This window comes from Ascaphus truei, chromosome 5 (genome assembly GCF_040206685.1).
Source record: "Ascaphus truei isolate aAscTru1 chromosome 5, aAscTru1.hap1, whole genome shotgun sequence".
Lineage (NCBI taxonomy): Eukaryota > Metazoa > Chordata > Amphibia > Anura > Ascaphidae > Ascaphus > Ascaphus truei.
The window spans coordinates 48,983,701-49,009,127 of NC_134487.1; the positions used below are offsets into that span (position 1 = coordinate 48,983,701).

Here is a 25,427-nt window from a genome sequence, read left to right on the forward strand (position 1 = left end):
CATTTGGCGCACTCAGAGTTTGAGGAGTCAGTTGGAGCCAGGACAGACAAGGGACACAGTGAGGACGCCACGTGGTGATTTGCGGGACTGTGGTTTGGGACCACACCACCTATGTTCAGAGACTTTTTATGGTGATACCATCCACGGGAATTCACCCCACGTGGAGGCGGATCGCCATCACGGACGATGACATCATTGGATCAGCGGATCCTCATTACTAATACCACCACAGGCTCCCAGTGATGGAGGCTTAGGACTTCTGTGAGTCAACAGGTAACGGCAGTACCAGTAGTCTCTTTAGTTAGATGGAAATATGGCTACATATCGTTGAATAGATATGCTGAGCAAGGGTAGTTTTGCTGGTTGTGCTATCCATTTCTACACCACCTGCTGCTGCTGTTATGTAACCCACATCTAAAAATGTCACCACTTTTCTCACTGCTATCCACCTGCTGGCAAATCTGCAGTACCTCATGCCTTAACTTGTGCCTTCCCTGCTGCTGATCGGGTAGCGGCTGGGGACCGTATACTACCCTCTTTGGAAAGGTTACCCACCTGCTGTGACCATCAATAACACACAAATTATCATTATACAGTGGATTACTATTTCTTATACGAGTTACTGTTATATATACATGCATGTATAGTTCAACTATGTGCTGCATTATTAAGCGATAAGCATACAAATGACAAATGTAATATGCAATGGTCCCTCTCTTTGGTTGGTAGTCCAAATGATGATTCCAAATTCTGTGGACAGGAATTGTTATTTTCCTGTACCTTAGCTATGATCCTTTAAATTATTCCTTACCTTAAGTGAAATTCTGACTTTGGGCCAATGAGGAGGGCTGCAGGTCTCCATGCTGCCCCCAACTTTACTGGGTTATTCCCATGGGTACGTGTAGCTCTCACTACCTCCCCCTTTAGTTGGGGCCTTTGCACTTCCTCGTTAGCACTCTGGCGCGGACAGATACATAAAGTCTGGTGTGATGCCTCATTATGGACTGGCCACTGCATACCTCTGCAGGGGGCCAGCTTCTTTTGTCTGATAAGGGTCACAAAATACTAAGGCCCTTATTCTGTAAATTGTGATGAGCACAGATTATGTGCTATCACATGAAAAGTCCCATTGCCTTTAATAGGGCTTTTCATGTGATAGCACATCAGCTGCGCTATCGCACCTTACAGAATTAGGGCCTAAAAGTGATGTGTAATGATATTTTCTATGCATGAAACTTTTTTAATAAGTTGCGTCTTATATGTAAATATATAAAGTTTTTTTTAAAAGATGGGTGAAGGAAATAGACAACACTTTGGAATAAAAGCAATGAAGAATTGGTACAGGATATTGGAAATAACATCCAGGAGTAAATTATCAACATACAACCCCTCTTTCCCCCTGCGGCCAGATATTAAAAGGGAATCTCACTGCATCCAAAAAAGGTACAGATTTAGTAGATTTTATTGGTTCAGTCAACGTGGCACACTAAGTAAAAAAAAAAAAAAAACACGGTTACATTTTTAAGGAAGCCAATTAGATTGTGAAGTTGCTTAAAAAATGTTTTTCTGTCATTTAAGAGGAATTGCTCCTTTAAAATGCTTTCAGTTAATTACTCTTAATTTGTAATGAGAAGGAAAGGTGACATGTTTACAATGTACTATATTTAGACACATAATGAGACCAGTTAGCATTTAGACTGCTATCTACTTTTTTTCTTTCTTAAGAGAAAGTAGGCCTTTTTATCAATAATTTATTTATCTCTTACATCAGGAAAGATACACAATAATCACAAAACCATAAAGTTTAACGTTGAACACGCGGATAATTCATAAGAAAGCAAAATGGTACTGTAAATTCTCTAGTGACATCGAAATTTGTGGTTTTTGACATTATCTAAAATGTTGTGGGTCGATTAAACACATGCGGCAGATGGCATTTACTGAAATAAATGGCAAAAAACACTCCCTCGTGATTTTGTTTCAAATCCAGATATGTCAATATAGCTATCTAACTGCTTTACTATTAATAAGAACCAAAATATAATACTAACAAATCTGTCTCGGGCATTTTAAGATATCAGTTAACATTTTACCCGTGTGTCCTGTAATGGGTTGCTTGAAAGATAACCTGATTTAGTTTCTTGTGTACAAATAGACTTTACATTTTATGTTAATCGGTTAAACTTTCACAATTTATTTCAATGAAACAGTGATTTTTGAATGTACAGTATGTATTGAGATCTAAAACTAAGATTTTCCAGGCATGTGACAAATCCAAGATATTTCTGGTCCCTTTTGGGAAATAAATAGGCCTCACTCCCGTAGGCCAATAGCAAGCTGTAATGTCATAGCATAATATGGCAGCTTCCTGTAGGACGGCCCTGGTGGACATCTTTAATTATACTTGCATTTTAGGGGCATAAAAAAAGAAATATCTTTAAATGGGGCGTGAAATAGCTGAATGTTAACTCGGAGATTTCAAAGTGGCGATTTCAAAAGTACACAGCAAAAGCGGAAAAAAGTCTCTAAAGTGCCCAAATTGCACACATAGGATAGAGTAGCAATAAAACACTTGGACTTGGACATGTTTCGTAGTCACAACTACTTCATCCCTATGTGTGCAATTTGGGCACTTTAGAGACTTTTTTCCGCTTTTGCTGTGTACTTTTGAAATCGCCACTGTGATGTCACTTCGCAGCCCGTTCACCCCTGCTTGTGGCTGCACTAAACGGAGAGCTCTGCGAACCACCCAGGTCCTCACTGACCAATCCGGGGACCCTCCCAGTGCGTCTGCAGGCTGCAGATTGCTCGATCCGTCTGGAGCCCAGCTGACCAGAGGGGAGTTTCCCACAGAGACGGTGACCGAATGCAGAGGTGTTCCTAGGAAGGAAAAGCATCGCAGCTGCTGTCCCAGATGCCTGCCAAGGGAAACATACTCCTAACTCCTGTATGAGCGGCCGCCGAGTGGTAACTTGTGTGTTGAACACACTCAATGTTTATGTCCTAATACCTTGATGTACGCAGAATATTTATCTCCTATTTTAATATACACTTGTTACTTTCATACTTCACTATTTGCGCTGTGCGCTGTTTTTTTGTCTCCATATCTTCAGTGTTTGGGGGGTGCCGAGCCATCCCCTGTTTAATAGCAGCAGACGCATTCTACATCACATTACACGGTTATGTAAAAAAATAAATATTTTTTCACACTGTGGTTTTACCAGTTGAGTAAAAATTAGAAGGGTATATGTTAATACACATTGTATCACTGATTATATTAGAGGTTTATTAGTTGCGCACAATATACAGCTAAACCCCGTTATAACGCGGTCCTCGGGTCCACCCCAAGACCACCGCGTTAGTAACGGGGTCGCGCTAATTTTTTTTTTTTTAAATGGCCGCCGCGCGCCTGATCGGGAGGGAGGGAGTTAATTAAATAAATAAATTAAAAAAAAGTTTTAAAAAAATGGCGGCGATTCATCCCTCCTCCCTCTCCCTCTCAGCCCCCTCCCTCCCTCTCAACTCCCCCCCCCACCCCCGAGGTATGCCCCCGCAGGGCAGTGCCCCTCTCTGGGTGCAGGAGGGTGGGTTACATGTCAGCCGCACGTTGTACTCACGGTCACAAGTACAACGCTGCAGAGGCTGCAAAATGGAGACGGAGCCCCCAGGAGGAAAGCTGGGACCGGAGCCAGATGCTGCTAGAAGCAAAGCATTCTGGGAGTGGACGGGGCTGCCTCTGTCCAGCCTCATCTGCCCCTCACAGGGAGGGGGGATCCCCCATAGAGACCTGCCCCCCTCACTCCCAGCCAGGGCACAGGGGTGACCCCAAAACAGAGACCTGCCCCCCTCCCTCTCCCTCCCAGCCCCCCTCCCTCTCAGCCCCCCTCCCTCTTCCTCCCAGCCTCCTGGTTTTGCGATGCGTGGCAACGTGTGTCTGTGTCCTCCCAGCCAGATCTGCTGCTGCTGCTGCTGCTGCTGCTGCTGCTGCTGCTGCTGCAAGAGGGAGGGGGGGGTTGGGCTGCTAACATGTGAGTTCTGCTGACATGTGAGGGGGGGGTGGGCTGCTGATATGTGAGGGGGGGGGGTGGGCTGCTGACATGTGAGGGGGGGGGTGGGCTGCTGACATGTGAGGGGGGGTGGGCTGCTGACATGTGAGGGGGGGGGTGGGCTGCTGACATGTGAGGGGGGGGCTGCTGACATTTGAGGGTGGTGTGGGCTGCTGACATGTGAGGGGGGGGTGTGGGCTGCTGACATGTGAGGGGGGTGGGCTGCTGACATGTGAGGGGGGGGGGGCTGCTGACATGTGAGGGGGGGGGTGGGCTGCTGACATGTGAGGGGGGGGTGGGCTGCTGACATGTGAGTGTATTGTGAGGGCTGTGTGCAGTGAGTGTGTGCAGTGTGTGTGTGCAGTGTGAGCAGTGTGTGTGCAGTGTGTGCAGTGTGAGCAATGAGCAGTGTGTGTCAGTGTGAGCAGTGTGTGTCAGTGTGAGCAGTGTGAGCAATGAGCAGTGTGTGTCAGTGTGAGCAGTGTGTGTCAGTGTGAGCAATGAGCAGTGTGTGGCAGTGTGAGCAGTGTGCAGTGTGAGCAATAAGTAGTGTGCAGTGTGAGCAATGAGCAGTGTGTGTAGTGTGCAGTGTGAGCAATGTGCAGTGTGTGTCAGTGTCAGCAGTGTGTGCAGTGTGTGCAGTGTGTCAGTGTGTGCAGTGTGAGCAATGAGCAGTGTGTGTGCAGTGTGAGCAATGAGCAGTGTGTCAGTGTGTGCAGTGTGAGCAATGAGCAGTGTGTCAGTGTGTGCAGTGTGAGCAATGAGCAGTGTGTCAGTGTGTGCAGTGTGAGCAATGAGCAGTGTGTCAGTGTGTGCAGTGTGAGCAATGAGCAGTGTGTGTGCAGTGTGAGCAATGAGCAGTGTGGCAGTGTGAGCAATGAGCAGTGTGTCAGTGTGTGCAGTGTGAGCAATGAGCAGTGTGTGTCAGTGTGAGCAGTGTGTGTGCAGTGTGAGCAATGAGCAGTGTGTGTGCAGTGTGCAGTGTGTGAGCAATGAGCAGTGTGTGTGCAGTGTGTGTGCAGTGTGTCAGTGTGTGCAATGAGCAGTGTGTGTGCAGTGTGCAGTGTGTGTGCAGTGTGAGCAATGAGCAGTGTGTGTGCAGTGTGTGCAGTGTGCAAAAAAAAAAACGGGAGCCACGGGAAAACCGCGTTATAACCGAATTGCGGTATAGCGATGCGCGTTATAACGGGGTTTAGCTGTATTTTGTTTATCACAGTATGTGAACGTAGCCAACGAGAGATTGGAGTCAATTACTGTATATTAGTTTGGCAAAGAGAAGGAGAATCTCCAATGCTGATGTAGAGCTTCCTGAGAGGACCCCCAAAATAACAGTATATAAGCAGGAAGCAAAGAGTGAGCTCACAGAATAGGGAAAAATACTAATATTTTGCACCAGAGTGTGGCCGACATTTCAGTAGCAGGTGTAACATGACTGTTGCAATTTAAATGCTCATTGGTTCATGTATGTAGCAATAGTTATTTTATGCTTAAGTTAGGCCATAAATGTAGATCTCGTATCATATTATGTATATATAACAAATAACACCTACAAATATTTGTCTTTGTATATATAGTTGACACACTTGCAAAATAGGACCTTCATAATGATTAAACATTCAAAACAATGCTTCACTGAATATATATTATATTATCATATATTATAGTAGATATGCAGAGCACAGCAATTGCAGCAAAGCAACAATATTCTAGAATAAATTCCGTTCTGTGTTCCCTGGATGAAAGTCTATAGTCATCTCCAACTAAAGGAAGGTACTTTATCCCTACTAACACACATTTTTGTTTAGAATATTGGCGTGTCAACGGATGCAATAATATTGACTACATCTGTATGTAGGTTGCAGTAGTCTTGTCAGGAGAGAATGAGGGCATGCATTAATATTTTAGTGTAACGGAGTTTCCGTGGCCCAATCTCATGTTGACCCCCTTCTGTGGATACTGACCCCTATTACATGTGGTGTAGTGTGGTGCACCTGTAGGCTTACAGAATCCTTGAGTCTCCCACGATGGTATGGGGGATGGCATCTGGACTGGCTTATGAGGTATAGCTGGGTCATACTCACTCCATCTCTTCCAGATCCCCAGCATAGTAGGGAGGAGTCTTCCTTCTTCCCAAATGACTCCACAATCAGGACAGAAACGATCTTTATCTTTGGCATCCTTTATTAACATCAGCAATGACAGACTGCCCATCATAGCGGACGGTCTTTAAGCCGCTCATCTCAGGTTGCCAACCCAAAGGAAGTCCCTGGACACCACTCCTAGTCATGGCCCTAGAAGCTGTCCTTGCTCTTCCCTTACTCCCTGATGGAGTAAGGGAAATAGCCTGCCCACACCTCTCCCCTAAGGGAGGGCCACAAAAGCTGCCAAAGCCTTGACAGTTTGTTGGTCAGACCAGTCTCACTCAGGTGGGGTGAGACACTACTAAATACAAGAAATGCTGTGCACTAAATAGCTCCAATAGTCACCACCCCTGTGTCACTGTAATTGGACACAGAGCCTTATGACACTACCTTCACCAGATACTACACAACACATGGGGGTTGGGGAAAAAAACCCATGATTACTCCTGGCAAACCTGCCCTTAACAGGGATTATTGCACAGGAGGAGAAAGACATAAAACCCCAAAACTACACAGGGCTACATTAGTATGAGAGAATGTTGACTAATGCCAATGTGTATTCCCCAGGTGAAAGTCTAGAAGTAATAGACAGGGTTTCATCCCTAGTTACACAGTATGCCAACTAATTCCAATGTGTTGAATAATTGTCCAGTAAATATGCTTGTAATTAATATTAAAGCCTCTGATACCTAGCAGTAATACAAAAGTAGTTGTAATTCAAAGAAGGGGGAGCCTCTCGTAGCTTTTATTACTGACATGTACAAGAGAAACCCCAGAATACTCTGATAAAACATTTCTTGCAATCTTTCATGTGAAATTGTGACTGTATTCATTATTCTGAGTGCATAATACTGTATATACATATAAGTATAAATTCTGCATTTGTATTTTTAGATGATGTACTGCGTGTGCTTTGTTCCCATGACAAATATTGAGTGCCACTTACTGAAGAGCATAATCTGAAAAATCCCTAGAAAAAGAAAAGTCTCTAGAGTAATGCCATTTGTTTAAAACGTTGCCTTTTTCAAAATCTGTGAATTGCTTTGACATATTATGTGATAATAGGTCAGAATGTCATTACTTTAATATTTTATTACACTTCATTAAGCACAGACAAGCTGTTAAGTGCTTTAATTTTCCCAATTTTAATATAGTTTGGCACCATATTAATAATTAAGAAAATTGAACAAATAACCAGTTGGCACACATGAATAGAAATCAGCTTTTCATTGTCTCATTCAATAAGGTAAAGTGTTGAATTCATTTTCTAGGTTCAAAGGTGTAAGAAGGTGGAATGAAAGCATGACTAAAGATGCATACGCACAAAATGTTTTTCACCACATATTTTATAGTAGGTTCATACCAATTTACTAATGAGTCAATGGATATTATCACAGTACTTCTGTGTTAACTCCATCAGAGCGATGGTCACTTTCGCAACGAAGTGGAGTACTTTCCGCTTCCATTCATGTCACTGGGGGTCAGTCACGACCATGTGATCGCTAGCCAAAGCTCCCACGTCATCATGAGACTGGAAGACTGTTGCTGGTCTTCCTGCACTCTAAGCCCTTGGCCAGGCTCCCTGCTGGCGCACTGAGGCGCAGGGAAAGTGGGTTCTTTCCCTGGCCTTGCGGTTGCTTACCGCACGCGCTGTCAGCGGGCCATCCGGGGGCAGGCACGTCTCTGGCCAGGGGCGGGCCTGTGACGTCACGGAGCTGGTTCGCTCTCATTGGGCGAACCGCTCACGTGACCGGCCTGTCGCGCCGGCAAGCGGGGGAATTTAAAATTCCCCTAAGACCTGCGCTTCCGTGCGTTTGCGGAAGCGCAGGTGAGCCCCTACTAAAGCCGCTCTAATTGCGGCTGTAGGGGCCCAGTGCTGAGCGGGAGCGCGCGTCAGCACGCTTCCGCCAGCAAGCAGGGAACATGGCCGAGGCCTAAGGGTAAAGAGATTAATTAAGGTAAACTCACAATAATTACCAGATGACATTTGAATTAAGTGGACACAAAGAAAATAGGCAATTACATTGATAAGTTGTCGCCCAATGTTGGGCTGCCACTTCAATAGCTTTCCTTTTAAATATTGTAAGTCTACAAGTGTCCCATTTATTCAACTCTAGAAAGTCATTTTGAGCTTGAGCCTTTTGGTGTCTATCCAATTTGGCACCTTGCTCCTATTATTCTCCATTAGCGCCAGCTTGTGATCTGGGACAGAAACTGAATTACAAAGTTTATATGAGGCATACATATTTATTAAGTTCTGAATATTGATAGATTTGTGGCTATTCTTACCTGGTGCAAAGCTTTGAAAACACTGAATGCAGAAATGTTTTAAAAAAGGAAACATGAGCCCCACATTTTGAAGCCATTAACTGATGTTAACAATGACACTAATGCTTAAAGTCAGGCGAAATGCACGCCATTTTGTTTGTGTGTAAAAAGATGTACAAAATTGGACATATTTGGGCATATATACTAAGCATTGCAAATATTTTTTTGGATTCAAAACTAGTGCATGGAAATCTCATTTTAAATCATAATTGTGTGTGTCTATCTCTTAACCGAAATTGTCGGCACTCCCGGTGTTTGGGTAGCACTCAATAGCTGGAAAATTTCAGCTTAACATAAGTAGGCTATGGTTTATAGCAGGGTTGCTCAACTTCAGTCCTCAAGCCCCCTCCACCCCCCAACAGGTCAGATTTTCAGGATATGGCAGTTTCAGCCCAGGAGGCTCAATCTGATGTTGCCACATGTGATGAAGCAGGGATATCCTGAAAACCTGACCTGTTTGTGGGTCTTTAGGACTGGAGTTGTGCACCCCTGCTTTATAGGATGCAGGTGAGGCGACTGGTCAGCACCCCGGCCAGTATTGGTATGTTTTCAAAGAACACTATAGTCCTCCAGCACTCCTTAAATTAGTAAAAATACAACATTGTATTCAATACAACATACTTAAAATTTCAATCTTTCCCTTCTACTAACAACTGGGTAATAAACACACAGAAGGCTGTGAGGGCTTGCATAAAAAAAATGAATGTTTTTTTCTTTTTTGTTTGGCCCACTGAAATGCTTACAATAGTTCTAAATAGAAATACACATCATTCTGTTTTCATTGAAATTGCAACAATCAGGTATTCTACATTATACTCCTTTTTTTGTGGAAGGTGTGCATTACTGTTATTTTTTTGTTACTTACATTTTTTATTAATCATTTTTTCAAAACTAAAAAAGGGCTACAAAAAGAAAAAAGGAAGGGAAAAATACAATGGTATTGTGTTGCAAATAATCTGATGATTACACATTAGGAAGGGAGGGGGGAATGGAACAGCATTTGAAACCACATAACATAGTAAATAACAGGTTAAATACAACATAAATCACTCTGTTCAAAATAATCTGGTCTAAATATGGGGATATACCTGCATGTCGAAACCAAGGAGCCCAAGTTTCTGAAAATTGTGAAGTGGAACCATTTAGGTATACCAGATTTTGTTATGTATTTGGTATAAAGATGGGGGAACAGGTTGTTTCCAGTTTTTGGCGATTGTGCATCTAGTAGCATTTAAAATTTGGGAGATAACTTTAGTTTCTTTTTTATTATAATTGACCATTAGCTTTCAAAATAATATATACTGCATACTGGATCCTGGGGGACAGTGATTCCCAGAATCCTATGAATTAGGGCAAACACTTCCCTCCATGTTTGCTGAATTTTTGAACATAGTGGAGAGACACCTGGGAGAAAAGAGTTCAACCTAGTAGAAGTCATATACCATCTACATATTAACTTGTAAATAGTCTCCTTAATCACAACACATGAAGAATTTTTGGAAGCGGCTTCCAGATATCTTTCCAGACACAAATTGGTGTTTAACTCCTCCTCCAAGGTTACCATATATTTATCAGGGGTTTGGCTATTTTTGACGGGGGTCAAACTATGATATAACCTGGAAGTAATGCCCTTTACAAGAGGCTGGAGTAAACAACAGTCCTCGTATAGGGTTAGCACATGTGGTTGGTTTGGCTTGTAAATGGATTGAATATAGTGTCTAATTTGGAGAAATTTGAAAAATTCAGAGAAGGGAATGTTGTGGCTCGTTTGTAATGAGGCAAATGGAGGGACTTTACCTTGGATGAGAATATCATTAACTCTTAAGAGTCCTTTTTGGACCCAGGGATTAGATTGCTGGTTACTAGTGTAAAAAGGGAGAGCGGAATCTGAAAAGAGATGGTTGCATGGGAGACTAGTAAATTGAAACCTAGATTTAAGGGAGTCCCAGAGATTACTGTTATTACTGCTAATACTATGACTGAACACAATCTCCTTGAAAATTAGCATGCTATCCATGCACTCAAGGCGTTAAACAATTGTTAGATGTGTTAAAAAGTTTAAAGACAGGTTAAATCAGAAATTCTCCCCTGAAAAAATAAATAAATAAATACATTACAACCTGTATTGCCAGGATCTGAAGTCTGCTGGATCACAACAACCTGCACTATGCTCCACAGCTGTCCTTCTCTATCAGGCATCGGTACATCATAGCGACCTTCTTCTTGATAGGTCTGAAGGCAATGATGTTGGCAGTGGCTATTGTTTCCTTATAGGAGAACACAAGAACATGACAGCAGAACCAGGATTCCCCCAGATATAAGAGCAAGGTCCTTGTGCTCTGGAAAATCAAACTGCCAGTTTCTATTTGGCTTCCAACCAGAATGGTAAATCATTGACCAGATTTCAAAATGAGAACAGACTTGGAAAAAATACAGAGTTACTTTAAAAAAAAATACCAAAGATCCCCATTCCCCCTTATGCAATATTTCTTAATTAACATTTTTTTTTTTTAAACAACGATATGTGGGGGAACAACGAAAAAGCTATTTGATGCTTAAATCAAATTAAAATATAATTAGTATCTCCCACTAAGTAATTGAAAAGTTGTAACAATGCCATGCAAAGCTGATTAATGAAGGTTGGAGATAATGAATCAAGTTTGACTAGGTGAGAAAGTTGGATATATTTTAGAATCCTCAGACAAAGCTGAAAACAAAGTACTCACTTAGAATTTTTAATTCAAGAGCAAGGAAATGTGGATTATTAATTAGTACAGATAAAATTAGATTAGTGAAAAATAAATGTATATGCATTCAGTTATTCAATTATTATATGCCAAGCACAGAAAACATCACATAGAGTATGGCATACATTTATTAAGTAGTGCTATGCCACAAGATCCTTTCCAGACCATTTATGGTGTTTTCCAGCATTAGAAGCACTGCTTATTACATATAGTAATAATAACAGTATTAACAGTATTAAATCCTATATGCACACCTTTTGTGCCCATAAATATATTTGCATGTATTTGCTCGTCTTGCACTAAAGGTATTCTCCATTGCTGCCAATTAACCTCAAAAGCAAACCTCACCGAATGATTTCTGTCCATTAAATAATTAATCTATTGGGCCACAGTATTGTACTTGCAGACAACATAAATATGTCCATCCTTGTAGTTTTTTTTCCACACGTCTATTTCTTCTGCAAGTCGTGCAAAAATAATACCAGATTTAGGGAAGAAAATGCCAATGTTTTTAAAGGCACTTTTTTTTCCATGGTAGTGTTTTTGCACAAGTACTGCACCAACGTAACCAGATTTAGCAAGAAAATAATCCAGTTGCTTTCAATATATTTTTTTCTTTGATAACTGTGATATTGTTTATTGATCAATATTGCCCTATTTTTTAGTAATAAAATTCAATAAATTATATATAATTTTTTTTATGGTATTATTCTCTTACATATTTTAAAATAGGGGGTCTCCCAGTGCAATATTGGATTCCTGATTGTAAGGTTTTGTCCTTAAGTTTGCCTATTCTTTGTGGTCCTTATGCAGTCTCAACATGATCATTGGCTAGCAAACCACAACAATGGCCACTGATGCCCCTTTAGTGATTGGAATGCTGGGCAGCCATGTGTCCGTTAGCCATAAGGGCAAACCTTTAAGCCATGCTTTATGGCAAGCATGCTGGGTATAACCATGTTCATTCATAACATCAATTTATTGAGTAATTTATCAATAATTTACCATTTGAAGGCATTCCAGTACATTTGAAAAGAGTAGATTGCATCTATTAATGCAGTAAAGATGTTATAATGAACGCATCCCTTATTTCAAATGAATACAATACCGTTTTAGGAGTAATAAATATGTCAGGCTGTTCATTATTTTCATTTTGAGACTGACCGTATGAAAATGTTCCAGTACATTTTGAATACAGTAGATCTAATAATGTTAAGAATACTTCTGCATAATACTTATCCCATATATAGGCATTTTTTTTTACGTTCTATTGATGTTTTTTTTACAGAGACCTATCTGCAAATTGTACATATGGCATTAAAACCTATAATAGATACATATCTATTATAAAGAAAAACCTTAGCCTCAAAGCCTGTAACTGCGTTGGAAGGTCTGATCGTTTTACTTTTTTTTAATTTCCTTCTGCATCATGACAGATGGCTCTGAAACAGTTGCTGGAATCTAATAATTTGCACATCATCCATTTTTTCTTCATACAAAAATGTGCGTGATGATATCCCCTCCCCCCACCCCATTTCGTGATTATATCCCCCCTCCCCCCACCCATTCTCCTTTGCTACCCTGAAGGGCTGTTGCATCATTCAAGGATATATGATTTTATTGCTTTGCTGTGACTATGAATGGATAATGAATGAATCAGGAGGAAATTTGAAATGCCCCCTTTTGTTCATATATTGGTGAAGAAAAACAATATAGCATATCCACGCAATATATCTGTATTGAGGGGACGGTACGTTCAGTACTCAGTACACATCATATCTGTATTTTTGTGATTAAAAAATCACAAGATACTGGTCCTTGTTTGCCCCCTTTGTTCTTACATTAATAATATATATAATATATATATATATAATATATTATATTAATAATAAAAAGAAACTTCAAATGCACAAGAGACACTCCTTTGCCTTAAGGTTGAAAGTGTTCCAACATGCATAATTATTTATTTCATTTTTTTTCTAACGTGCTGCTCACCAGGAAACTCGGTACTAGAGCATGTGTAGGAACTTAGGGAGGACACTCATCCCCAACCTACAACATGGACCTACCGAGAAAAAAAAACATATAGGGGAACGATGAGGAAGACCAACAAAGGGTGGGAAATTCGAATGGGATCAGGAAAGCTGTCTGCCAGGGTGTTGGGGTCTGTTTTTCCATGTTTTGAGGGTGAGGGTACAACGTGTGCACCTTTTAGAAGTTTGTGTAAACAAAGAAAACAAGAAACTGTAAGATTTAGTATGTGACAGAACATATGAAACAACAGTTAGATATAATATCTACAGTAGGCAACATTCTTTGGGGAAAGAATGAGTGAAGGTTGTAAACAGTGTTATGTGAAAGAGAGCAGTGTAAATGGGTTTAGGTGGCAGGATCATTAGCTGCATGATTTATTCATAACAATGAAATTTCCTTGGAAAGAGGGACAAAATATGTGGGTGGTCACAGAAACTAATAGAGAATTGTCACTGCGGCAAGGATCCAAAAATGAGCAGTGGAAATCTGCCTGCAGTAAAGCTAGCACTGTTGCTTTAAATCCATGTTTTAATGTACCCACTGTAAATATCAATCTAAGTGATCTAAAAGTCATATGTAAAATATGTAGACTCCAGACAGCAGCAAGTCATTGGCTTGTTTTTCATTTGTCTAGTCACTTTCTTTTAACCCTATGATGTTTTATCCGACAAAACATCTCAGTAAATAAATAACATATTTAAACAATGCAGCTAGATTTAGAATCTAACTCAGCCATCCATCTGTGCTAATGCTTTTGCACAGCACAGCTTGATAGTTTTATTACATATGTAGTCCCATTTAAAATAAGTAACCTCATGCTGCAGAACTTACTACTTCTATTTTCCACAGGGCAAGCTGAGATTGAAATGTAATTTGCAGAAAAATGATGCATTCTTGCCCTTTGATTGAATGGTTTGTATTGTTCCTAAAACACATCAATGAAATTGCACTCTTATATGTAGAGATATATTCAATATATTTATATTCATGTAACCTAACTCTATGCTAGTCTGATAGAGCTACAATACCAAAAGTACAGTGAACAAGCATTTTGTTTTTCTTCAAAAGGAGTCTGTGTTTGAAGCACATACTGTCAGAGTATGTTGCTCTGAATTACTGATGGTTCAGTTGGTTGCCTAATCAGTCTTAACTGACAGCCTGCAAGACAAAAATCACTTCTCTGTTAGCATAGTAACATTTGGTATGTGGTTGCCATCTTGTCCCTTTAGGCCAACATTTATATAAAAAGCAGCAAAGTAGCATATTATACTAGTGAGGATTAAATGAAAGCAAACCTACAGTATGTTCTATGCCATTGTTCTAGCTTGTATGGTAGGTCAAGACCGTTATGTTTTGTGCTGTATATATATTTGTATGTTTGTACAATGGACGTGTAGTATGTGACACAGCAAGGGTAACCTTACTGAATCTCTCTCTCTCTCTCTCTCTCTCTCTCTCTCTCTCTCTCTCTCTCTCTCTCTCTCTCTCTCTCTCTCTCTCTCTCTCTCTCTCTCTCTCTCTCTCGCTCTCTCTCTCTCTCTCGCTCTCTCTCTCTCGCTCTCTCTCTCTTTTGTATGTATATATAATATATATATTATTAAAGGATAAAGTAGAATATGTATGTCTGCATTTAAGGAAGGATGATAAATTGTATGGTTTGCAGAGTACTAAATGCTTATTTTCTCATTTAAAATGATCTGCAGATCCTACATATTCAGTGTTAATTTGTGTTTTAACATGATGCCAGTTGCTAGGCAACACTGTATTAGCAGAAAAAATATTACAAATAGCAACTGATACACTTCACCTTTATAGATGAAACAGAAATGTTCCATTTGGAAGCAGAACCAGTCTGGAACATTACATGAAAAGCTCCTTGAAATCTTTTTTTTTTTTTTAAATGCTGGTAGCTGTCATTCCACAAGGCTGGTTGAAGATAAACTTACCATATACACTAAAAATGAATAAATATACACCTGTGTACCATACAAAAACAATGTTATTGTTGCAAATACAAATATGCAGGTACTGCTGATTAATAAGTCATATTTTCTCTGTCAGTAAGGCTGAGTCCATGCTCCCTGCTTGCTCGCTGGGGCGCGCTGATGCTCAGGGAAAGCGGGTGCTTTCCCTTGCCTTGCGGTTGCTTACTGCACGCGCCGTCAGCGGGCCTGCAGGGGGCGGGCCGGGGGCGGGCGCGTCACTGGCCGGGGGCGGGCAGTGATGTCACGGAGCTGGTTCGCCCTCATTGGGCGAACCGCTCACGTGACCGGCCTGTCTCGCCGGCAAGCGGGGGAATTTTAAATTCCGCAAGCGCGCGGAAGCGCAGGTGAGCCCCTACTAAAGCCGCTCTAATTGCGGCTGTAGGGGCTCGGTGCTGAGCGGGAGCGCGCCTCAGCGCTTCCGCCAGCAAGCAACTAACATGGCCGAGGCCTTAGGGGTATTCCAATATTTATGAGTGTACAATTGCCCCAGGTGAACTAAAAATGTGATAATAACTTGATGCTACTCAAAAAGCACTAACACTAAATAGTGTAGCACAAATGTGGAAAAAACGTGTTTATCAGAGCTCCATATTACAATAATACAATATAATTGTGACAATCATAAATATCGAACATACATTAATAAGTAACAATCATAGTATTATATCAATCTATAGTTAATATGGTGAATATCTCAAAGGATACTGTATAAGTATGATCCTCCGGAGCTGCTTGTTCTCACATTGCCTTCCAATGTGGGCAACAAAGCTTTAAGTGTTCCAGGTGAAAGTAAAATCGCTGTTGTGTAGTTTCACAAACAGAAGACGAGAGAGAGAACAAAAAAGAGAAAAAAGAAAACCAGTGTGTAATACATTCCAAATATTTTATATTGGCCACGCAAAAAAATACACTTACAAGCTGGGAATTCTGTTCCGCTTATCTCACTACTTGGTGCTGGCGCAAGCACTTCAGTTTGAAGCTCCTGTGGTCGCGCCTCCCAGTGTGGACAGCTGAATCTTGATCTCAGCTGTTACTTCCCTCACGTGATCTCTCACTGTATTGCTGCTCGCCGCCACAACGCTGTATTGCTGCTCATGCACGCCACCCCCCCCTACCTCCTTATCAGTTCTCTTGGTTTGACAGCGTCATTTGATGCCATGGCAATGCGTTACCGAAGAGCCGGCTGAGAGCAGGAAAGGGGGAGTTAGAGGCCTCATGCCTCCCCATGCATTTAATTTAAATGTTGTGGGGAAGAGTTCGGGGCCTCTGTATATGCCCCCCCCCAGAAGATCCCTCCTGTTTGCGCACCCCTGAGATAAGCAGAAAGTAATTCACAGCTTGTAAGTGTATTTTTATGCGTGGCCAATATATAATATTTGGAACCTATTACACTGTTTCTTTTTTCTCTTTTTTGTTCTCTCTTGTCTTCTGTTTGTGAGTCTAAAGAGCAGCACTTTTTCTGAAACAATTGCCCCAGGTGGTTGCATGTGAATCAACTTCCAACTAATATCTTATTTTAGTATTTGTGGATATAATTTGTTCACGCATTTCTGTTTCGCCAGACTCCTTGGTTAAATTTATATTCCCACAATTTGTGTGATTACCCTAACAGAAATTGTGCATCTCCTCTTCAATGGTATAAATAAACATATAATTTAAGGTTGGCTGTCAAAGTAAACCCATAGCCATTAAAACCATTAAACAAGCATTTTGCAGTATCTAACATTTAAAGGGAAAATCGAGTTGGTCATCATTTTGATGTGACTCATCCCATAATTCTTTCTGTTTTATTTGTTTCCTGAAAATACAAGTTGCCTCCCTACTTAATCAATGCTGAGAAAGAAGAAACGTGGTGCAATAAAATCTGTCTAAACAAATAGCAGTCATATGTTAGGACAATTGCTTGAGGTTATAGTTAATGTCTTGTGCCCAGTTAGTTATGGCAGTGTAAGAGCACAGTAGTGCAAATTGTCTGAACCACACCTGATGATGTGCTGATGACATCATTGCAGATGTGGCTCTGCAAAGCAGGAGGTGTCTAGGAGCTGAGGAGAAGATTCATATGAGTGAGGCAAAAATACGATGTCCTGCCATCTCAGTTCCAGACACTAACCAGGTGCTTATATTTGATTGTCACATTAACATGCTGATTTCCTGCCATTTGCCATATTCATAAAATGGAAAAGAATTGTTGCATAATTGTAGATGCTACTGAGTATTTTAAAATCCTTTGAAATGTTCTGTCACTAGAAATAGTTTGTGGCTTGTTTGACCGTAAAAGGATTAAACAAATATCCTGCATTTATGAGGCAGACTAAGTTGTTTATTTACTTTTTCTATTAATGTTCATCTAGAGTGTTTGCATAATTAAACAATACTGGCTCACAGATCTGTATTAAACGTAAGAGCCTCTTTTGAGAAGTTTGTTACCTTTTTGCATAAATTTAAGCAGCCGAACAATAAAAGTTCAGCTGTCAAAATTAATTTTAGAACTTCATGTGCTGAACTCACAAAGAAGCTTCCCCTTTCTCCCCCCTCTATCTAGCTATTATTTGAGGATGTTACTGACCTATTAAGAATTTTTTATAATAAGTGTTTATTTGCCACAGTTTTTTTTACATATTTTAAACATTTTAACAGACCAATATATAGTTCCTAATTGATATAGTTATGCACCAGCTTTTCAAGCGTCTAAAACCTACTCTTCAGGTGTTCTTTACAATCTACTGTTACTTCAAGGATCAATACAGCTGCTACAATTGTGGACCACAAAAGGTCTTTAAATTTGACACTTTTGAAGTCTAGTTTATTCCCGTGTTGCCATTTTTGAGAGATGGTCCAAGCATTGTTTTTTAAATCACTACAGCATTATAACATTATTTATTTAGAACACCCATCCCCTAAGAAAAGAAGCATATGTTATATGTCCCTTAATTATTATTTTTAATGACATGCTTTCAAGCATACTTTTGCAAATATATTAAACATGAGTGAGTGATTTTGTGATATATGGACCTACACTTTCAACAACACTTGATTAATTGATTGATTAAATTCACATTATAAGGAAAAATAAAATATAGGAGAAATGATAGTCCGTGACACATTAGGAAAAGAGAAGCGAGTTTAATAATGTCTCTTGTGATTTTACAAACACTTTCTGTATTGGTTATCTGGTATTTTGTAGTGTCCTAGCCATAGTGGTCTTTGAAGAAACATTTCATTATCCCCTGGCTTAGATCAGCATTGCTTCTCATATCATCGCAACTCTGATAGCATTCTGATAATATATATGAATTTGTACTTTTAGTTACTAAATACAACCAGTGAAGCAAACGTTATTATTCACTAGTTCTTTGTTTATATCATTTTTAGTTGGAAGTCAGCTTAGTTTGATGTTTGCTTTGATACAATACAGAAAAATAAACACATGGTCAAGGTTGTCATGACAATACACTTTGGCTCCTATTCAGTATGATCTGAAGCTGCTTCGCCATGCTGGCGGAGGGTTCATCTTCATTCAGTGGACAGTAGGGTCCAATTTACTGAGCAATGCTAAGCCTTAAAGGATTTTGTGGCCCATTCAAGTGACTGGGTCATAAGGTGTCCTCTGGTTTAGTACTGCTTAGTTAATATGAACTATCATTTTTAAATATTGTTTTTTTTTGTTTTTGTTTTTTAAGGTTGTGTTTCTTTGGAATGGACCGAATGTGACTGTTCTTTATATATGTAGTCAAAATTAGCTTTAAAACTAAATCTTCAGGTGTACAGTTCATACATTTGCCTTTAATATATAGATAGATCAGAGGAACTTGCTTTTGTGAAATCTTTAGAGCTCATACACAACTACATGTATTAATAAGCCTAGGTCCCTACTGCTTGCAGGGACAAGAACCGTCCCTCAATGGGGCCGGGCCCACTAACTAACTTGCCCACTGCGTTGTGTGAATAGATTTCCCTGAAGACAGGAAATCTAAGCTCACAACTTGTGAAGGAGTGCTGGCCACGCCCCCGGATGTTCAGCCAATGAGGGCGAACCTGCCGGGTGACATCGTGGCTGCGCTCCCCCGCCACGCTCCCCCGTCTTTCCCCCTACAGATCACCACAGACCTTGGATCTTGGCTGCACGCGCCGCCATCCTGGCAGACGCGTGTGCAGCGCCAGCACCGGGGCCTCCGCCTAACTTTCGTAGTCATCCATTTAAAAGTATAAAGGACTGCAACAAATCAACACTCTTCCAGAAGCAATTACAATTGCCACTTGACCTGAATATTTCCATTAGAGTTTGTGTTGAAAATGACAAGTTAAACGCCAATTTGTATTTGAACATAACACTGGACATTCCCATTGCCCTTGTAAATGTAGCGCTGCTTCCCCCACCCTATGGGAGATCTGCCTGCTACCCAGTGTGTAATGATGTATCATACCTGTTGGCTTGCAGGAGAGCTGAGGTTCCACCGATGGTATTGGGGAAACAGGACTGGCTTTTGAGGTAGATGCTTGATTCATTCTCCAGGTGCTTGCGCCTCCATCTGCCGCAGGTTCCAGCTTTGAAGGCAGTCCCTACGGTAGAACCAGTCCATACTCCCCCTGATTGACATGCAGATAGTGTTACACAGAAACGGATTAGCAGGGTGGGTGGGCAACAGTGTTCCCAGTGCCAATACAGTGAAGGGCCCCCACCTCCCTTTAGCAGCAATGGTTTAGGCAGCAGTTTCCTTGGTGGCGCCTCAGGGAACTGCCCTCACCTTCTTCAACAGGTTGTATGAAGTGCGCAACAAGTTCCTTGGTGGTGCCTCAAGGACCTGTCCCACTCAGCTTCGTTATGTAGTGTTAAAGGGTGCGCAGGTGTCCCTGGTGTCGCCTCTGAGGCCCTTCCCCCGACGGTTTCTTTAATAAGGGTTTTTAGGCAACCCCCTCCCTGAAGTAGGCTTAGAGAGCGGTCCCTCCCTTTGCTTCATCATTTTGATGAATGGGTGTCGTCTCAGAGGCCCTGTCCCCGGCTGTTTTTTTTTAACTAAGGGGTTTTAGGCAACCACCTGCCTCATGTAGCCTCAAGGAGCGGTCCCCTCCCTTTCTCCTGCATTATGCTGCTGTGCTGCTCTTTGTTGAAAGCCTGTCCTGCTAGCATCTCGGCAGCGCCTCCAAATGTAGCGCTGCTTCCCCCACCCCATGGGAGATCTGCCTGCTACCCAGTGTGTAATGGTGCATGATACCTGTTGGCTTGCAAGAGAACTGAGGTTCTGCCGATGGTATTAGGGAAACAGGACAGGCTTTTGAGGTAGATGCTTGATTCATTGTCTGGGTGATAGCGCCTGCATCTGCCGAGGTCGCCAGCTTTGAAGGCAGTCCCTAAGGTAGAAACAGTCCATACTCCCCATGATTGACTGCAGACTCGGGCCATGAGGATATTGAAACAGTAGCATCTTTATTCAGCATACTCCTCATATAGCATAGAAATACATTAAATACTGCTTTCTTTAATGTCCCAGACCTCTGGCTGTTCCCTGTAGCAGATAATGTGGTTGAGGCCTTGTTTCTCCTCCTTGGCTATGTCACAGTCCCCTATGGGACTGATCATATAGTTCCACCCCACAGGGTGAGACAGCAGCTCAGACTACTCACTCCATAGCTAGAGTACTCACTGACTGACTATATTTAGGTTTTCCTCTTCCCAAGTAGAGAGGGGGAGGGTACATGGTCGGAACCCAGGATTGGACAGCACACAGACACTGACCTGCCTCTACCCCTGTCACTCAGGGAAGCTGCTTGTGGGGGAAACCCCAAGATTGAGCCTGACACTGCCTGCACTTACCAGGACTAGCATGTCAGGGAGGGCAGACGGGTAGCCAGAACCAGCCATGGCTACATAAATGTGCAATTTCCACCTATATAACCTATTTTGAAAGTGTGCTTTCTGTAATGACATTTAAATGAGATTGCTATAATTATTTTTTTTTTAAAAAGGTGGGAGTTTTTAAATGTATGTAGCCAGGACTGGTTTCCTTGGCTACAAGTCTGCCCACTCCTGGCACTAAGCCCTGGTAAGTGCAGGCCTGCCAGGAGTTATCATGGGTTTCCACCCACAGCAGCTTCAGTGAGTCACAGGAGAGGCGGTGCGACCAGGCCAGTGTGTGTCCAATCAGGAACTCAGACCTGGTACCTACTTCCCTTGTACTTAAAGAGCTGCAATATCAAATTTAGTCAGCTCTGCCAATCTGTATTCCCTCCCTTAGGGGAGTGGATGGGAGAATATACCCCTTACTCCACCAGGGAGTAAGGGAAGAGCAAGGACTGCTTCAGGGTCCCTTGGCCTGGAGTGAAGGTCCAGGGTAAATCCTGAGAGCGAAACCCCAAGAAGAACTGTCTGAGGCTGTGTATGCTGATCATCTGCAGTGTAACCAAATAAAGTGATCCTGTTCAAAGATATCTTCCTGCCTGAGACTACAATCTATCAGGGGGAGGGGAAGTAAGTTCTCCTGTAGGGATTGTCCCCACATCCCTTGGGCCTGCAAGAGATGGAGGCGCTGTCACCGTGAGAAAGATTCAGTTACTGCCCCAGAAGCCTATAATGTTCTCCTCCACAACACCACAGGAGACTCAGATCGACTGTGAGCCAGCAGGTATGCACCACACCATGTAGCAGTAGGTATGCACCACACCATGTAGCAGTGAAATCTCCCTGACGGTTGGGGAACATGTGTTACATTTACTTTACATTTTTATTAAAAAAGACTCAAAGCTTGCAATAAAGTGTTCATATGTCAACTCCTATTTATTCTCACTAACTCCATTCTACCAAGCAGCACCAAGTAGTTTTCCCTGCAGACTATAAAGTATCTTAACAGAAAAGTTTATTTGGAGGTCTACTAATGCCACAAAGGTTCAGATCCAAGCGCCACTATTGATTTAAAGAGGTGTTGAGTTAAGTTCACTCCCTTATTAAGTGCTAACGGGTAGCTTTGAAGATCCCTAATGCTGTTTTCAACCAATGGACCCTTGCATTAGTTTAACAGACGTTAGTGCTAATGATATGCAACAGATGTGTTTCCTGTAATCAAAGAGAGCGAGAGAGAGCGAGCGAGAGAGAACGAGAGAGAACGAGAGAGACCCAACTACTACATATGTCCCCTGAAACCTCCCTTCAAATAACATGTGGAGAGACACCCGTGTTGAAAAAAGAGCACACCTGAGAGATTTGCAAAGTATTTTGTAATGACCCCTATTGCCATATCTCTGAGGTGTCCTCACTCTCTCCTATTGTGAAGAAGTCTTAAAAGATAATTAAAAAAAAAAATCTATTTCAAGTCTGGACATGGCTATTTTTTAAGAAACCAATGGTGGCATCTCTATTTGCTGTAGAAAAGTTCATATTTTATTTTACAATCTGTGCTAAATATTTTTTTTTTTTTTTTACAGTTACGGTAACTTTTACATTATAAAAAAAACATTGCGTAAATAATAGACAGGTAATAAAATGTTTTAAAGGCAGTTCTGTGAAATTAAGCTTCCATTGGGCTTCCCAACTCCAGTGCTCAGGAGCCCCCAGCAGGTCAGGTTTGAAGGATATCCCTGCATCAGCACAAGCCAACTATGCTCAAACAGGAATATCTTTAAAACCTGACCTGTTGGGGTTTCTTGAAGACTGGAGTTGGGAACCACTCTCATAGACTATAGTGGAAACTCCCTCATAAATCTGTCTTAGAAAAACTGCATTTTAATTTCTCCAAAACCCTTAAATCTCATTAACGTTGGTCCTTCAGGGTTGAAAACACTGTAAAATGTTTTAGAATGTTTAAAATAGCACCACTTCCCATGGTGCTCAAATGAAATATTTCTAAAACCATGGTGAGCTTGAATTTTATTTTTTATTTTTACAAAGATAAATTTATCCAAAATGAGCGGCCGACTCCTAAATTCTCATGTACAAGAATTATGAGAGAATTAGGTAATGGGACATAATTGTTTTCAAGTTCCCCCTGCCTTTGGTGTATCTCCATGGTAAATTTAAGTAACTTGAGAAATGGAAGCTGTTTTTTACTGACTGTAGATCGCCTTCCCTTAATTGTTGCGTTAGGGTAGCATTTCCAGATCTGCATATACTTATCAGTCGGTCATTTACAAACCATGGAAAAAAGTCTGGCCAGAAGGACACAGTACAAAAAATTGATCTCCTAAATGATGGGAATGTGTCAGCAAAACTTTAGGCAGTTGTGCCACCTTTCGCATTTGTGGTGTTTGGTCCACTTAAAATCTGCATACACCACTCTTGCCTCATGTTATTTGTATGTACTGTAATTAAGAATGATCCCCCCTGTGCAGTGAAATGCAATTACTAATAAAAATAACATAGAGCAGGGATCCCAAGATTTTTCTAGGGGGCGGCGGCAGTTCCAGAGGCCATGCGCTCTTCCCCAATGCATTTAAATTAAATGCCGGGGGACTGTTGAGGCCTCTGCAACTCCACTTACTGAAATTCAGCTGACTTTGGGATGCGTCTCCATGGCAACAAAGCATCAAATAATGCTGTGGGTCACGTGGCATTACATGACCTCTGTGGCGTCATTTGACACTGCACTGAGGTAGGGGGGGGGGCGCGAGCATCAAGAGAGAGGAGACAGGGGGGTGCAGCAAAAAAAGTTTGCGCACCCCTGAATAGAGTACAGTTTAGGAAATTGTGCCCAATAAACACTATTAGTAATAGACACTGTTACACTGCAAATTACATTGTAATAAACACTATTTTAGCCAAATAAGGCAAATATTTTTCCACTGATGAAAAATACTTCATGCAATTAACACAAGTCATGAGAAAGGCAGCTTATTTGAGTAAATTATTTAATTTACACATTACTTCACAACCTTTAGAAATGGGTAAACTTTCTGCCAAAGTTTGATTTGCAGCTAAATCAGCGTTTATTTATTTATTTATAAAATGTTATACCTGGAAGTAATACATTGAGATTTACCTCTCATTTTCAAGTATATCCTGGGCATAGTTAATATGACAAATAATACATGTTACAAATACAGTTACATATTCCTCATATTTGTGAGCTATTGCAAACTTAGGTATAAATAAAGTCATTCATGTCCAGTATTTTCTTTAAAACAAGTCTTAAAAAAATAAGTTCTAAAAAAAAGTGTTATAAGAAAAGTTGGAAAAAGAGCAAAGGTTAAAATAAAGAAAAACAATTGAATTATTTTCTAACATGGAGTCTTGAACAAAATGAAAGAATTTTGCTAGATGTTTTTGGGTTAAAAATTCTTTCAAACTTTTTCGAAAGTTAAAAAACAAACTGTGATCCGTATTTTGGAAAGTTTGTCCCATTCTAACTAATTAGTACATTTACTGCCTGAAAATCTGTGTGCAAAGTGTTATAGGTGGTATGCCTGGTTGTGCATTACCACTGTATTATGCACTAACCAGGAGTACCACCTCTTCTGTACTCTTTTAGAGAAAATAAGGACGTAGTTTAGGACTTTCTTTTTAAGGTATAAATATTGAGACCTAAAAAAATAAAAATGTTGTCCCAATGGAGAGAATTTCACATGTTTAGAATTTCTGAACTCTAGCACTACTTCTTTAAATAATTTCCACCACTGATGCACATTTACTGAATATTAAAAACAGCAATGGTTGCATTAGTCTACACTAATAAGGGAATTTCTCCCTCATTTGTCAGTCTTGACGTTTACTTTTAGAGAAAGAAGCAGACTGGGAAAAATGTTTCCCAGAAAACAAATGAATCAATGTCAACTGAACTTGGATTGATCTGGTATCACTTGTGATTTTAGGAATACTGTTGCCACCAGTACAGTATGCATGTAAGGCTAAGGCCATACAGCCTTTGCCCACGCGGAGGCAAGCGAAGGCTGTGACGTCACCTGCGTGAAGCGAGTGCATTTAGTGTCCATGTTGGATGTTCCGTGCGGGGCGTGCCTAGGGGGATCATGGAGCTGGTTACTCACGTGACATGCCTGTCGCGCCAAGAGAAATCAGTTTCAACTGATTTCTTGTGCAACGCGCGCCCCTTCGTGCTTGCGTCCGTGTGGTCTATGGGTGTGATCAATGCCTTTAGGCAATGTGATTATGCCCTGCGTAGACACCTCTACGTGGTCTGCAGCAGTATGGACCTGCCCTAA

At 41.2% G+C, this 25,427-nt stretch overlaps 1 protein-coding gene across 3 annotated transcripts in view; it reads left to right on the forward strand.

Annotated features, from left to right (window-relative positions):
- TAFA5 (TAFA chemokine like family member 5) overlaps positions 1-25,427 on the forward strand; it is a 1,111,160-nt gene that overhangs the window by 665,610 nt on the left and 420,123 nt on the right. The window lies entirely within an intron of this gene.